Genomic DNA, 17366 nt, shown 5'->3' with positions numbered 1-17366 from the left:
ATATCATTTGAGCTGAAGAGTTCGGAGTTCGGACAGCGGCGGACATTATAAATATGATCGCATTAAAATCAAATTCCATGGCCTCCATTTTTTTTGGTTTGTAACCATTGTGTTAAAGAATAGCAAAATAAAAAACTAAAGTAATTGTACTAAGATCTATCGGTGGTATAGTACATCTCGCCGCCCGCCTTTTCTTTCAATTGAAATCATTTCAGCCGAGGGCCGACAACTATTTTTTGTTTGTCGGTTTCCAACCTTTTTTCTCCTTTCGTAAGATTTTGTAATGTTAACTTTCTTTTTTTAATTATATCGGGGGAGGGGGAAAGAGAGCAATACTATATGATGGATAGAGTTTGAACCCTTCAACTCAATTATGAAAAGCTGTGCATTCATCTAATGAGCTAGCCCTTAACCTTTTAAAGGTTAACTTTGAAAAATTGAGTAACAAATATATAGTTGAAGCTATGAAATAATCTGAGTATTTAGTCCAAAACCGTAAGGCATTGGGGGGAGTGACTCAAGACTATTTAAACCGCTAAGAAATTCTTACACAATAGTAGACTGATTTGCTTTTCTTTGTCTTTCTCTTTAGAAGATTGCAAAGCGAAATTAATGTAAAGAGAGATCAGGCTAACAGGCTGAAGAGTGGGCCTGGAGTTGAGAGGAGAGTGAAGGTTCAACAGAGATAAGAAGTGGCATGAAGCAAAGTTTATGACTCGATGGGCTAAATTGAGAAGAAGCGTAGAGCGGTCGATGGGTTGAATTGAGAAAGAAGCCCACAACATCAACAATAGATAAAGAGGAGACAGTTATAGAAATGGGCTTAACAAAGTTTGCTCCAATACCATATGAATGGGAAAACTACCAGTTATGTCCATTTATAAGTAGTTCATTACAAAAATTGGTCAATTCATAAAATATTACTAATATTAGTCAAATATTACTAATATTAGCCAATTAGCTATTTGTAACCAAAAAAAGTCAATTTTTTTACCTTCTTTTGAGTGAGTGTTATTAGAATAGATTGAGTATATCTTAAGGAGCTTGAATCTCAGTTTTGGGATGATTTGGTGAAGTTTTGAGGTTGAATTGAAAATTCGAAGTAAAAATTGAACATGAAAAAAATGATATGTGTATCACACTGTGTATCATTTGTGTATCACATAGATATCATATTTGTATCAATTGTGTATCACATGTATATCCATGTATACATGTGTGTGAGATACATGCATGATACATGTTTGATACATGTGTCGTAGAAGAATTTTTTGAACTCATTTTAATTACGAATTTTGATACAAAACCAATCCAAATCACCTCCAATCTTTCTCAAATTTTGTATATTGACTTATCTATATGTTTTCAATGAATTTCAACTATACCCATTGAAAAAGTTCCTTTTTTGCTTAGATTTTGGGAATATTGTATATATATTTTTTTGTATTTTATTACCTTATTTGCTACCTCATCACACGTGTCTTTTATTACTCCTTACCAATGTGAATTTATGGTAACGAGTAGAAAACAATTACGCGAACTATAAAAATACATCACACGTCTTTTATATACCTTTTTACTACTCAATTTGCAGCAAACAATATGATAGTTTTTTGAACAGATTATGGAAAGTGGAGACTTCTTAATTCTTACCATACTTCTTGCTTCTCCTGCCAAGACTCAACAGTAACAAAAGGAAACTTCAAACTTGGATGTTCTTTCACGCATTATTATTTTTGTTTTCTTTCAAACTTTATTATTCTTTTCTCGGTTAATTTATATTACTGACTTGAAAATTTTAAATTCTTGTCAAGTAAGTTCAACGAAAGAGTGAAAAGAGATAAAAAAAAAAGTTTGTTCTTAAGGTTCAAACCCAAAATCTTACAAGTAAAAAATTCTACTCTTTTGGTGTCCACTTTTCTTTCACATGTTTACTGAAGTTGTACCATCCCAAAAAGTTGTACTAACACATGGAATCATTTCATTGCCAATTCAAAGTTTTCCACTGAAGCCTTAATAATATTTCTTATATATATTCATCTACTCTTTCCTATAACAAATTCACAGGTTGCTTTACTTTCCCAGTTCACACCTCAACCTTTTCTGTTTTCTAGTGTAGCAAGTTGTACTAATTAGTATTGGGATATATACTATTAACCATGGATTTTGGTTTGGATATAGTATTTATTATGCAATAATTATTTATTCAATTTTAATAAAGTTTTAAATAGATCATATATTCGTTTGTGTCCTTTACTTATATAGTAGATGATTGAGTGTATAGAGTTTAGCTTATACACGGAAGATTAAATTATCGGTTCTTATAAGTATAAAGATCATGTTCACAATCTAATGATGGAATTGGACAAACCATCAGGAATGATTGTAGCACAAGATTAAATATAATTTATCTTGATTATGGGAATGGTTTAATTCCGACTTCTTGTGCTAGTACATTTTGTATGTATTGAACGGGCCAAGTAGAGATAAGTATTTTATACTGACTTAATAAAATAAACTCTCTAGCCATTAAATGTAGTTATATTCTTAATCTTGATATAATTATTATTAGATGTGTATATTATTATTGTTTTGATTTATTAAAAGGCGAGATCCTTTCGTGGGTCAATATACCTGGTAAATTGGATAATAATATTGTACATTGGCGAAGTAATAATTAGTTGATGGAATCCATGTCTCGGTCTAAAGATTGATGATACACCTTTATGAAAGCTTATAAGTTTTCATGTGTAAACCCTGCAGGTGGATTTTATATCCGTCACATGAAATAAGTTAAGCGAAAGTCTAAAGGAAATCATCAATGAATTAAATTATCAGTAATTTAATTTATTTGATTAGTATTTAAATCTTAACATGGGGAGTTAAATAAGATTTAATGGAAGAATTTCGAAATTGAACTGAGGAGTGCAATTGCGAATTTTTAGTGAAATAATTTGTAATTTATTATGGTAGTATTAATTCGCATATTTCGAATTAAGTCTATAATAGGAAGCCTCGTTAATTAAATACTGCGGTCCCTGCTGTGCCCGAATAATTAAGAATTAAATAAAATCATATTTCTTGGTGGAAAAGGAAGACCCAACAGGTTTAGGAAAAGGTTTTAAACACTAAAACACGTGGCTATATAAAGGGGTCTTATTGAGGCAAGAGTTTTTTACTTCACGGTTTTCCTAGGAGAAACTCGCCCACACGAGTTTCGCTAATTATGGGCATTATTCGAGTCACACAACAGAAGATTGTGGAACTGGAGGATGAACTCAGATTGTGGAATTGGAGGATGAACTCGTGGACGTTTTCGCTCTTGCTTGGAGTCTATTTTCACGACCGCGGTCACGCTTCAAGAGATAAGTATCGATTTTATGTTCGATTATAATCTGTGATTATGTGTTGTCTATATTACATGCAAGTGATCCTGGCTATTCGTTTCCGCTATTTATACATGTTTCCCAACAATTGGTATCAGAGCCTGCTTGCATCTAAGTAGATAACGTAGATGATATGTATATATGTGATTATATATCTCGGTGTTGATTTACGTTGAGAATGTACTGGTTTTGCAAATATCAGCTTTTGTGATTTTAAAAGACAGGAACGAAATTGCTGTTTGTTCTCGTTCTCAAAAGTAACGGCGTTTATGTTGGCCTTCAATGTGAATTTTAGTTGCCTCTCCTTTTGTTGATTGAGGAGGAAAAGAATACAACGTTGCCGCTAGGGTTCTCGTCTTAAAAGGAACGTGTCTGTGGCAATTGTTTTTTTCTTTTTCTATGTGGTTAATTAGAAAGAACTAAAGAAAACAAAAGGAGGGTCTCTGGTTGTTGTTTTTGTCGGCGATGGCATGGAAGTGAATTTAATTCACTGTTTTGCTATTTTACAAAGATTACAACAGTGGCAGCTAGATCCTTATTGATAGTAGTGAAATACTTATTATTAAAGGAAAGGTAGAAGGCAGCTGCGGCGTTTTTGTGGTAAGAAAAGATAATATTTTGTCTTCCAAATTAATTGCACATGGACGGGTGGTGGTTTGAACAAGTGGGTTTAATCACTATAATGTGTAAGATGACTGATTTGTTTTGTTTATATTGTTGCTCTATTTTAGGCATACGTGCCTTGTTTGATTGTTTAGCCAAGAATCAATGTTGATTAATGATGAATTATTGTGGCAGTAAAGTCATTATTTGGTTCTGTGGAATTATAGATTGATGGCTAACATGGGCTTTATAAACAAAGAGTCATAAACCAATAATGATGGCGTGCTATTAGTATCTACTGTTCCATCATGAATTAGAACTCTTTAGAGTTTGCAGAATAGTTGTCTGAGCCTTGTGCTATTTCATATTAACACGTATAAATTGAAATTTTTTAATTAATAAATAGTTACCACTAAAGTGATTTATTTATTTTGAATCATTGAAAATTCTCAATAGTGTATACGTGTGCGATTATGTCAATGCATGGATTGAGAGTTATGATAAATAGGATCCACTAAAACGGTCTATTTATTTGAATCGTTGAATATTTTTAATGTACCATGTGTAAATTTGTCCTTGATAAGTTTACGCTAGTAGTAGAGTTTTCATCTATACCAAAGAGGTTTACCTCTTGATACTAGTGATGTTAAACTAATTAATGAGAAAAGATATTGAGGTTTTCACCAAATATAATGATAAGATATATCTTGGATTCTCATGTGTATAAAACGGCAGGACAATTTGATGTAAGAGGATATTTTGTGTATCTTACCCAAAGAAAGGACATAATCAATGTCATGTGCTCATGGAATAATTATAAGGATAATAGAAAGCATGATCATATTTATTTTAATCCATGAGAACGCCTAAAACAGTTAATCTCTGAATTTGGTCATGGATTTGGAGGTCATGAATTTGACGAATTCTAATTGACCTGAAGTAGATCCATTAAAAATGACCTGGTGATAAACACTCACTGCTATGCAGTAAATCACGTTGTTTTCTGGTGTTTCGAGGTCTTTTAGATGGGGTTTTAAGCAGTTTATTGGATTAAATAAGCTTTAAATATGAAAAACTATTCTTTCTATATCGGTTTTATTTGTGTTAAATCTGGAACATGATTACACATGATGATTTAACTTAATATGATATATGGAAAGAATGTAAATCACATTGGTTGAATCTTAAATTCGCCTAAAAAGACTTATTCGAATTTAGTCTAGTTTTGGTGATCATCATCTCCAATTGACTTAAAATTTGATGGGATCATCAGAAACGACCTGATAAGAAATACTCACCGCATAAATTATGTCGTATTTCGGCAGTTCGGGATCGCTTAGATGGGATTTTTGGCGGTTTGCGGGATTAAAATATGATTTGGATATGAAAAGTCATTCCTTTTATGTCAGTCTTATTTTTGTTAAATCTGGAACATGATGACGCATGTTTATTTAACATGAATTGATATATGGTTGGAATGTATATCATATTTTAAATTCCTAAAAATGCTTAAACGAGCATTTTGTGAATTTTGGAACTTAATCCTTAGAGAATATTTCATGGTTGTGATCAAGTGGTGATAGGAATTAACCCCTATGGTCTCCACTATTTATTTATAGTGATATAATAAATTTACGCGTCGACTTTAGGTCTTCCTCCATATCGGATAAATTTATTATGAACTCACTGAGTATAATTACTAGTAGTTGATAACATGTATTGACTCTCCATCTGAGTTTACACGTTGAATCAACTTTGTAATTATAATGCAACCATGATTAAGTGGTGATAGAAATATATATCTATGGCCTTCCTCTATTAATTTCAAGTGAGTGTAAATTTAGGCGTCGACTTTAGGTCTTCCTCCATATCAGATAAATTTATTGTAAGCTCACTAGGTGAAATACTAGTTATTGATATCATGTACTTACTCTCCATCTGAGTATACATGTTAGATCAATGGAACTAGAGTTGTTAATTATGATGTTCACTTAGCATAAATTAACAGTATACTCTCCATCTGAGTTAGGTCTATTTTAATTTATTGGAGTGAATAATCTGTCATTGTGTATGTATATTGCATGAGTAGCTCGTTTCCCATCGAAATTTGTTGTTCAAGATGCATATATATATATATATATATATATATATATATATATATATATATGCATGTAGTGTGTTTAAAATTTTTTGTATAAATAGTTATATACAATTGACTAAAAATAATAGTATACTCTTCATCTGAGTTGGTTCTATTTTTTTTGGATTGTATAATTCTTGTTTTATATAATATTCTTTGCATGAATGACTCTTTTTCCATCGAAATTTGCTATTCGAGATGCATGTATGTATATATATTGAATGCAATCTAAATTTTATTATTCGGTGTTAATTGACTTATTATGATCTATTTAATGTTGTATATCTCTACTCCACAATGACTTCATGTAGTTTGTCGTATCACTTGTCAAAAATTTTCTTTGGTCGTGATAAGATATTAATTTGATGGATGCCATGTATGTACCATTTGCTATAAGGAATTTAATTCCGGTTTTTGAGCAAAATAAGAGATGGATATTTAGTTTATTTTAGAATAACTCTTGTGTTATTGAGCTTCATAAATATTCTATCTCTTGTGGTACATGAATGCATGACCTTGTTATTGTTAATGTCTCTCCTGAACTGAACAATATTAGTCTACCTTATAAGAGAAAATGTTCTTCAAAATTGAGTGAAACTTATCTATGCACTTGCGTCTAAGTCATAATTATCTAGATAGGATTTTAGTTGTCAATGATGAACCTTAAGGTTCATTGAAAGTAGTGGCACTACCAACTTATGGATCCTGTTTAGAAGAAAATATGATTAAGAGACATTTCTACTCTAAAGGAAAGAGAGGTGGTGATAAGTTAGAACTAATCCAATTTTGATTGTGCTGTCTAATGAATATATAGGTAAGAGGTGGTTTTGAGTATTTTATGATATTCATAAATGATTACTCGGACTATGAATATATTTATTTGATGCACCGTAAGTCTGAATACTTTGAATAATTTCAGGATTTTAAGACTTGATACGGAGAAGCACCATGAAAATATATTAAAATTACTACGATCTGATTGTAGATGGCTAGCACTTCTCTATAAAGTTCATTAGTTACTTATCAAAATAGAAGATTATATCTCAATTGTCTACACCGAATACTCCATAATATAGTGGTGTAGTAGAGAGAAGAAATAGGACTCTTATGGAGATGTTTAGATTAATGGTGAGTTACTCTGATTTATTTCTTTTTTCGTTATGGATATTCCTTAGAAACTGCAATTACATTTTGATTTTAGTTCTTTCTAAGTCAGTATCTTGGATCCCATAGAACTGTGGACTTAACGTAAGTCCGGTCTGCGGCAAGTTCGGATATGGAATTGTTCAATATATATATACTGAAAGGGAAAACGGATAAAATAAAATCAAGGATGAATGTGCGCGTTTATTGGATATCCAAGGAAATAGAAGGAGGTTTATTTTATTTTTCTAAAGAAAAGAAGGTAATTGTTAGTACAAATACTAGTTCTCTATAATAGGATTATTTAATAAACTATGTTCCTAGAAGTAAACTAGTTTTATAGGAACTAAGCAAAGAAATAACAAATGAATCATCTAAAATTCAGGTGCTCAAGAACATATAACTTTATATGTCGGAATTGACGTTCCATTGCATTAAAGTATTGGGAGAAACATTAATAGACAAAATTTACTACCTTCAAGTAGTGGGAGTAATGTTGAGCAGAGAATACTATAGGAAGAAGTCATTAATATTTCAATACCGCAAGGTAATGAAGATAATATCAGTAGTACTTCGTCGTAATGGGACACTAGTAAGGAAAATCATAGTTTGGTATATACTCTTGGGAGAGTTTCATAACAAAGATCCCTGAATAGCTTAATACTAAACTAGTTAGTTACGACAAACTAACTAGTTAGTTAGACAAGATGGGTTACTCTGATGGTAAGCACCCTCCACTTCCAACGAAGAAGTTGTGAGTTCGAGTCACCCCAAGAGCAAGGTGGGGAGTTCTTGGAGGGAAGGATACCGAGGGTCTATTGGAAACAGCCTCTCTACCTTAGGGTAGGGGTAAAGTTTGCGTACACACTACCCTCCTCAGACCCCACTAGTGGGATTATACTGAGTGGTTATTGTTGTTGTTGTTGTTGTTGTTAGTTACGACAAAGCACTACTAGACAAAGATTGCATTTGAAAATAACTTGGCAAGTTCCTTTTAGCAAAAGCTTATTGTCAGAGACTTTTAATAGTCTTGCAAAAGGATAGCTGTGAAAGTTATAGATGCATGGTTATGGGTCTAAGTGGAAGATTGTTAGGGCATATACTATTAACCATACATTTAGATATAGTATATTCTAATAATTGTCATGGTTAAAAGTCTAAGTGGGAGATTGTTGGGATATATACTATTAACCATGTATTTTGGTTTGGATATAGTATTTATTATGGAATAATTATTTATTCAATTTTAATAAAGTTTTAAATAGATAATATATTCGTTTGTATCCTTTACTTATATAGTAGATGATTTAGTGTATAGAGTTTAGCTTATATACAAAAGATTAAATTATCGGTTCTTATAAGTATAAAAGATCATGTTCACAATCTAATGATGGAATTGGACAAACCATCAGGAATGATTGTAGCACAAGATTAAATATAATTTATCTTGATTATGAGAATGGTTTAATTCCGACTTCTTGTGCTAGTACATTTTGTATGTATTGAACGGGCCAAGTAGAAATAAGTATTTTATACTAACTTAATAAAATAAACTCTCTAGCCATTAAATGTAGTTGTACTCTTAATCTTGATATAATTATTATTAGCTGTGTATATTATTATTGTTTTGATTTATTAAAAGGCGAGATCCTTTCGTGGGTCAATATGCCTAGTAAATTGGATAATAATAATGTACATTGGCGAAGTAATAATTAGTTGAAGGAATCCGTGTCTCGGTCTAGAGATTGATGATACACCTTTATGAAAGCTTATAAATTTTCATTTGTAAACCCTGCAGATGAATTTTGTATCCGTCACATGAAATAAGTTAAGCGAAAGTCTAAAGGAAATAATCAATAAATTAAATTATTAGTAATTTAATTTATCTGATTAGTATCTGAATCTTAACTGGGGAGTTAAATAAGGTTTAATGGAAGAATTTCGAAATTGAACTGAGGAGTGCAGTTGCGAATTTTTAGTGAAATAATTCGTAATTTATTATGGTAGTATTAATTCGGATATTTCGAATTAAGTCTATAATAGGAAGCCTCGTTAATTAAATATTGCAGTCCCTGTTGTGCCCGAATAATTAAGAATTAAATGGAATCATATTTCTTGGTGGAAAAGGAAGACCCAACATGTTTAGGAAAATATTTTAAACCCTAAAACACGTGGCTATATAAAGGGGTCTTATTCCATAAGGAGGCAAGAGTTTTTACTATACGGTTTTCCTAGGAGAAACTCGCCCACACGAGTTTCGCCAATTCCGAGCATTATTCGGGTCACACAACAGAAGACTGTGGAACTGGAGGATGATCTCGTGGACGTTTTCGCTCTTGCTTGGAGGCTATTTTCACGATCGCGGTCACGCTTCAAGAGATAAGTATCGATTTTATGTTCGATTATAATTTGTGATTATGTGTTGTCTATATTATATGCAAGTGATCCTGGCTATTCGTTTCCGCTGTTTATACCTGTTTCCAACAACTAGGACTAGACACCCTTTTGCCTTTGTAGGAGATAAATTTACTATATATTTTTGCCTATAAAAAATGTAGTGTTGGAGAAGAGATCTTTTGATCATTTGCTTGGATGGATGAAGAAATCTGTGAATCCAAATATAAATGGTGTCACTGTCTCAATAAAGGCAGCTCAAGATACTGAAACAGTATGATGATGCTAAGTATGTGGATCCAGATCCTGGTCACTCTGGAGAAACAAGTATTTGATTCTGGTTCCATTCCTTCATTGTTGAACAAGCACTCACAATGTCTCTCAGATACTGTTATGAAAGGTTTTAAGCCTGTTTTTGCCTCAGTGGTTCAAGAATTTGCAGTTTTTGACAGGTGTTTCTCTTCAATTCATGGCTCCACTAGTCATGTCAAGAAGCAGTTGGCTAAAGGCCGGGTACCCACAAAAAACCATATTTGATTCACTTCATGAGAATGGATTGGACTTTGGTATTTATTTTCAGAAATGTTTTTCTATAGAAATCTAAGGAAATTGAAGTACATATTCAAGTTTCACCAGTTTGATTTGAAAGATGCTTGGAATGGGAATTTGCCTAGCTTGAGTGTGATTGAGCCAAGGTATTTTATGATGTAGCTAATGGGCAAAAGCTAGTGAAGGAGGTTTATGAAACACTCAGAGCAATTCCTCAGTGGAATCAGACACTTTTTGTGATAAACATGGTGGTTTTTATGATCATGTTCAGACTCCTTATGTTTATGTCCCAAATCCAGATGGCACCTTATTTCTTCAAGTTTGATAGGCTTGGTGTCCGTGTTCCCACTATTATGGTCTCCCCTTGGATCAAAAAAGGAACTGGTAAGCTTAAATATCTCTTCCCTTGTTGCTCAACATTGTTATAGTATATTTCTTGATATCATGTCCTTGTGGAAAGATGAGAAGATCCATTTTAGTTCTAGACCTAATTTCTTGATTGTAACTGTGTGTAGCAGCAGAGCAGCTAATATTTGATAGTCGATGCATCCAGTTGTAAGATTTTAACTTCTATATACACTGAGATCTCAGTATAATTAATTTTTTACACTATCATGTCACTTAAACATAATTAGAGTTACTCTGTGTAATTAACTTAAAAGTTAAATCCGGTTGTAATAGGTTTTTAGAAGTAGCTAAAGACTGCTGTGAATTTCTACCTGCTTTTTTTTAGATGGATTTAGTAAGAAAATCTTCCAGTAATCTGCCTTTGTTTATCACTAAACAATTAAAACAAAATGAAGCATTTCAAAGTGAATCCCAGATACCTCTATTTTAATTCAGATGTCTGATATTGTGATGTCCCATTTTGTTCTGTATGCAGTAATAAGCAGCCCTAAAGGGCCTGCTTCAAATTCAGCACTCATCGATTCCTGCAACAACAAAGAAGATATTCAATCTCACCTCCAACTTTCTCACTCACTTTTGAGCATGTTGTAGGGGAATTGTCATCTCCAAGAAGTGATTGCCCTGGTATCATACATGTGCATCCACCTACATATGTTTAGTTTATTCCTCGTTAACATAACTATACTGATTATTAAATATTGTTCGACAATACTCTTAATGAAATCATAGTGTGGAAGCAATTAGGTAATCAATGTATTCACTTATTGCTTACTCATTGGCTGTTTAGGTATTTTATTCATGAAGTTGATTATATGCAGAGGTTCTCCCTGACGTATCTTCTCTGAGGAACACTGAAGCGGATGAAACTCGAGGCTTGTCAAGGTGAGGTAGTGCAGTTGGCTGCAGTCCTGAATGGTGACCATTTCTTGAGCATGAAATGTCAAAGAAAATGAATATATGTAAGAGGTGCAGTTTCAAGATTTATTAGAGCAAGCAAAGAGGCTATTAAGTTAGGAGCTCATGTGTCTGCAATTGTTGACATGAGATCTGCTCTTACCTCCAGATCCTCACTCCACAACTAGTAAATTAATGAACCTTTTGTTGAGGTTTTTTGTTATTTAAGATGAAATAGTCTTAAAATGAGGGTGAATGAGAAATGGAGGGAAAATGAAATTTTTGAGAAAAATTTTAAGTTTCTCCCTCTTGACAATGAGACATTGTCCCTTATTGGAAGAGGAAAAGATTTTTGGTGGGTATATATATAATTGCTCTTCTTGTAGCTCTTAAAGAGTTAAGAAGAAAGCAAGCCTCGCGCCGTCGTCGTCGCTCGCTCAGCTCGGATTCGGCTTCGGCTTCGGCTTCAGCTTCGGATTTTGCTACCGAACTTTGTGTTCGCTGAAACACTGGGGTTTGAAGTACCGCTACACCAGTGCGTGATTCGTTCTATCCTGGGAGGAAATAATCCATAACCTTGGGTACTAGGAGGGGATTAAATTCCTTAAGAAAATACTGTGAATTCAGTGAGCTCGAATTAATTACTGTTTCATTACGATAACTTATATTTCACAGAATTATTATTTACAAATACAGCAATATTGACGGGACTAACAATCTTAAGGAATTTAATTATTTATTTCTGTATTTGTATTATTCTTATTAAAACCTTTTGTGGTTTTGTGTACTCCCGTTTTGGAGAGCAAAGCCTTCGTGGCATTTTGTTGGAGATTAAAATCTACGTGATTTTTACTCCAGTTTGAAAACGTTTATTAAACGCTTGTTTGTGTCATTCTTTTACAGAAAAAATGACGACTGAAAGCGAAAACCAAGCTGTTCCGACGGTGACTGCCAACGCATCGACAAGCCGAACACCTGCGTTGGCACCGGCAGAAAAATTCAAAAAATTTTCCGGGATTGATTTCAAGCGCTGGCAGCATAAGATGTTCTTCTACTTAACTATGCTATGTCTACAGAAGTTCATCAAGGAAGATGTTCCTGATCTGCCAGATAAAACTCCAGAGAATGAACGCTTTATCGTGATTGAAGCGTAGAAGCATTCTGATTTTTTATGCAAGAATTATATTCTTAGCGGTCTGGATGATAATCTGTATAATGTATACAGTGGCGTGGAGACTTCAAAAGAATTGTGGAATGCACTTGAAAAGAAATATAAAACTGAAGATGCCGGGATGAAGAAATTCGTTGCCGCAAAATTTTTGGACTACAAAATGGTAGATAGCAAGTCTGTTATTACCCAAGTCCAGGAATTGCAAGTGATTATTCATGATCTACTTGCTGAAGGTCTTGTCATCAATGAAGCATTCCAAGTAGCAGCAATGATTGAGAAGTTGCCTCCGTTGTGGAAGGACTTCAAAAATTATTTGAAACACAAACGAAAGGAAATGTCCCTTGAAGATCTCATTGTTTGGTTGAGAATCGAAGAGGACAATAAAGCTGCTGAAAGGAGAGGCCGTGGAAATTCAACAATAATGGGAGAAAATATTGTTGAAGATAACAAAAAGAGGAAGAAGGCTTCTGGTCCGAAATACAACCCAAGCAAGAAGCGGTTCAGTGAAAACTGCTACAACTGTGGAAAAATCGGACACAAATCTAAGGAGTGTCGTGCTCCGAAGAAAGACAAGAAAAGGGGTCAAGCAAACATGGTAGTAAAGCATGATGATGTTGATAACTTGTGTGCCATGCTTTCTGAATATAACTTGGTGGGAAATCCTAAACTGTGGTGGTTTGATTCAGGAGCCACTCGCCATGTTTGTGCAGTTAGAGAAACTTTTGCTACTTATGCTCCTGCTGGACCCGGAGAGACAGTTTATATGGGAAATACTTCAACAGCAAAAGTTGAAGGATATGGGAAGATATTTCTGAAAATGACTTCTGGCAAGGTCATGACTTTGAACAATGTCCTTCATGTTTCCGAAATGAGAAAGAATTTAGTCTCTACTGGACTTCTTGTTAAGCACGGTTTTAAGTGCGTTTTTGTGTCCGACAAGGTTGTCATAAGTAAGAATGAAATATTTGTAGGAAAAGGTTACCTCACCGAGGGCCTTTTCAATCTAAATGTAATGGTTGTGAAAAACAATAATAATATTTCAGCTTCTTCTTACTTACTTGAGTCAAATGATTTATGGCATGTACGTTTGGGTCATGTCAATTATAAAACCTTGCGGAAAATGATTAACTTGGAAGTACTGCCTAAGTTTGAATGCGAAAAATCAAAATGTCAAACATGTGTGGAATCTAAGTATGTTAAACATTCTTATAAGTCAGTTGAAAGGAATTCAAATCCTTTAGACTTAATTCACACAGATATTTGTGACATGAAGTCAATACCATCTCGCGGTGGAAAGAAGTATTTCATAACTTTTATTGAAGATGGTACTTGATATAGCTATGTTTACTTACTGAATAGTAAAGATGAAGCAATAGACGCATTCAGGCAATACAAAAATGAAGTTGAAACACAACTTAACAAGAAAGTAAAAATGATAAGAAGTGATAGGGGTGGTGAATATGAATCTCCTTTTGAAGAAATATGTTTAGAATATGGAATTATTCATCAAACAACAGCCCCTTACACGCCCCAATCTAATGGGATTGCGGAAAGAAAGAATCGCACATTAAAGGAGATGATGAACGCGTTGTTGATAAGTTCTGGTTTGCCACAGAACTTGTGGGGGGAAGCCATTCTTACGGCTAATCGAATATTAAATCGAGTGCCCCATAGCAAAATACAATCCATTCCATATGAAAAATGGAAAGGAAGGAAGCCCAACTTGAATTATTTTAAAGTGTGGGGGTGTTTGGCAAAAGTGCAAGTTCCTAAACCCAAAAGGGTAAAGATAGGACCGAAAACCATTGATTGTGTTTTCATAGGATATGCGACAAATAGTAAAGCATATCGATTTCTGGTTCATAAATCAGAAAATCCTGATATTCATAATAATACAGTTATAGAATCAGATAATGCTGAGTTCTTTGAAAATATATATCCGTATAAAAAGGAATGTGAGTCGTTTGATGAAAGATCTAAACAACCTCGGGAAGAAACAAAAGAAAGTATATGTAATCAGGAGGATCCAAGACGTAGTAAACGTCAAAGAACGTCTACTTCATTTGGACCAGATTTTGTGACTTTCTTATTGGAGAATGAGCCTAAAATATTTAAAGAAGCTATGACTTCTTCGGAATCATTGTTTTAGAAAGAGGCAATCAATAGTGAAATAGAATCCATATTGAACAACCATACATGGGAATTGATTGATCTTCCTCCTGGAAATAAACCTTTGAGTTCTAAATGGATTTTTAAGAGAAAAATCAAAGATGATGGCACTATTGATAAATTCAAGGCAAGACTCGTAGTCAAAGGGTATAAACAACGAGAAGGTCTAGACTACTTTGATATATACTCTCCAGTTACAAGAATTACATCCATACGGATGTTAGTAGCATTAGCTGCAGTGTATGGTCTTGAAATTCATCAAATGGATGTTAAGACGGCCTTCTTAAATGGAGAGTTGGAGGAAGAAATTTACATGGAACAACCTGAAGGGTATGTGGTTCCAGGTAAAGAAAAGAAAGTATGTAGACTTGTTAAGTCTCTTTACGGACTAAAACAAGCACCCAAACAATGGCATGCGAAATTTGACCAAACAATGTTGTCAAATGGTTTTAAGATAAATGAATGTGATAAATGTGTGTACATTAAAAATGTTCCAAATCACATAGTCATTGTTTGCCTATATGTGGATGATATGCTGATAATGAGTAATGACATTGCCAACATAAATGCTACTAAGCGTATGCTCAATAACAAGTTTGATATGAAAGACTTGGGAGTTGCTGATTTAATTCTGGGAATTAAGATCCATAAGACTCCTCAAGGTCTAGCATTGTCACAATCTCATTATATTAAGATAGTACTTGAAAAATTCAAGCACTTAGGCTTTAAAGTTGCAAAGACTCCAATTGACGTGAATCTTGCATTAGCAAAGAATAAAGGCCAAAGCATATCACAATTGGATTATGCTCGTGTGTTGGGATGCTTAATGTATATCATAAATTGTACACGACCAGATATAACTTGTGCTATAAGTAAACTGAGTCGATATACGAGCAATCCAGGCCAATCTCATTGGATGGCAATGAAACGAGTTTTGGGATATTTAGAACATACCCAGAACTTTGACTTGCACTACAGTAAATTTCCTGCAGTGATTGAGGGATACTGTGATGCAAATTGGATCACCGGTTCAACTGATTCTAAGTCCACGAGTGGATATGTATTCACTATTGGTGGAGGAGCGGTATTTTGGAAGTCATCCAAACAAACATGTATTGCCCGCTCTACAATGGAGGCTGAATTCATAGCCTTAGATAAAGCCGGTGAAGAAGCTGAATGGCTCCGGAATTTCTTGGAAGATATTCCATTTTGGCCCAAACCGTTGGCACCAATATGCATACATTGTGATAGTCAAGCGGCAATTGGAAGGGCTGGGAGCGTTATGTATAACGGTAAATCTCGTCATATACGACGAAGACATAAAACCATTAGGCAATTACTCTCTAGAGAAATTATCACGATTGACTATGTAAAGTCAAGCGATAATATGTCGGATCCACTTATAAAAGGCCTAACTAGAGAGGTAGTTGAGAAATCATCAAGGGGAATGGGGCTATGGCCGAGAACAAGTCATTGTGGCGGTAACTCTACCTAGAAGACTGGAGATCCCAAGATCTAGGTTCAAGGAGATCAAACAAAGTCATTAATGACGGTTCAACATTGACAAATAAAATTTTAGTCCGTTCTCGTGATGAGACAATGTTCAGTACTAAGGATAAAGCATTAAGGCTCTTTAATGATTTCTAAATTTGATACGGGGTATATCAAATAGTGTATCTACAGGATGACACATTTAGGAATCACCTATGTAAGTGTGAAGTGTTAGCCGCTTCAAGGAGAACTTTGTAAGGCCAGTTCTCTACGCACTTATGAAACCAGGCGGTGTTCATGGCTGAAACGAACACAACAATGAGAACCAAAGACGGTTAAGGGTTGATTGTGTGACTTATGGTTGTCTAGGTATACACCAAAGATCGACGGTTCAAAGATATCAAATCTACCGATTGACCGAGTATATCCGACATAAGTTCACTACGGAAAGTTCAAAGGGAAACCTACTTATCCAGATGCGATTAATCCTTGCTTGTAAATCACACAGTTTTTCCATGCATACTTCCGTGATATAGCCATTCCCCATTCATGTGGGGGATTGTTGAGGTTTTTTGTTATTTAAGATGAAATAGTCTTAAAATGAGGGTGAATGGAAAATGGAGGGAAAAATGAAATTTTTGAGTAAAATTTTAAGTTTTTCCCTCTTGACAATGAGACATTGTCCCATATTGGAAGAGGAAAAGATTTTTGGTGGGTATATATATAATTGCTCTTCTTGTAGCTCTTAAAGAGTTAAGAAGAAAGCAAGCCTCGCGCTGTCGTCGTCGTCGCTCGCTCGGCTCGGCTTCGGCTTCGGCTTCGGCTTCTGCTTCGGCTTCGGCTTCGGCTTCGGATTCGGATTTGGATTCGGTCAAATGATCGATTGATTGATTAATTTTTTGGACCAAATATTATCCGCATTTATAACGGATATGTTCCAATCCGTGTATTGACCACCAGCTGCAATAGCAGTCGCCTATAAATATGTGCAGCAGCTGTTGAAGAAATACACCAAACT

At 34.3% G+C, this 17366-nt stretch overlaps 1 pseudogene; it reads left to right on the top strand.

Moving 5' to 3' along the window:
• Nucleotides 1-9820: 9820 nt before the first annotated feature.
• LOC107769532 (non-specific phospholipase C6-like) lies at nt 9821-12175 on the top strand (annotated as a pseudogene).
• The last annotated feature ends 5191 nt before the right edge of the window (nt 12176-17366 follow it).

This window comes from Nicotiana tabacum, chromosome 24 (assembly GCF_000715075.1).
Source record: "Nicotiana tabacum cultivar K326 chromosome 24, ASM71507v2, whole genome shotgun sequence".
In the NCBI taxonomy this organism is placed as follows: Eukaryota; Viridiplantae; Streptophyta; class Magnoliopsida; order Solanales; family Solanaceae; genus Nicotiana; species Nicotiana tabacum.
This window is presented reverse-complemented; position numbering and strand designations above follow the sequence as displayed.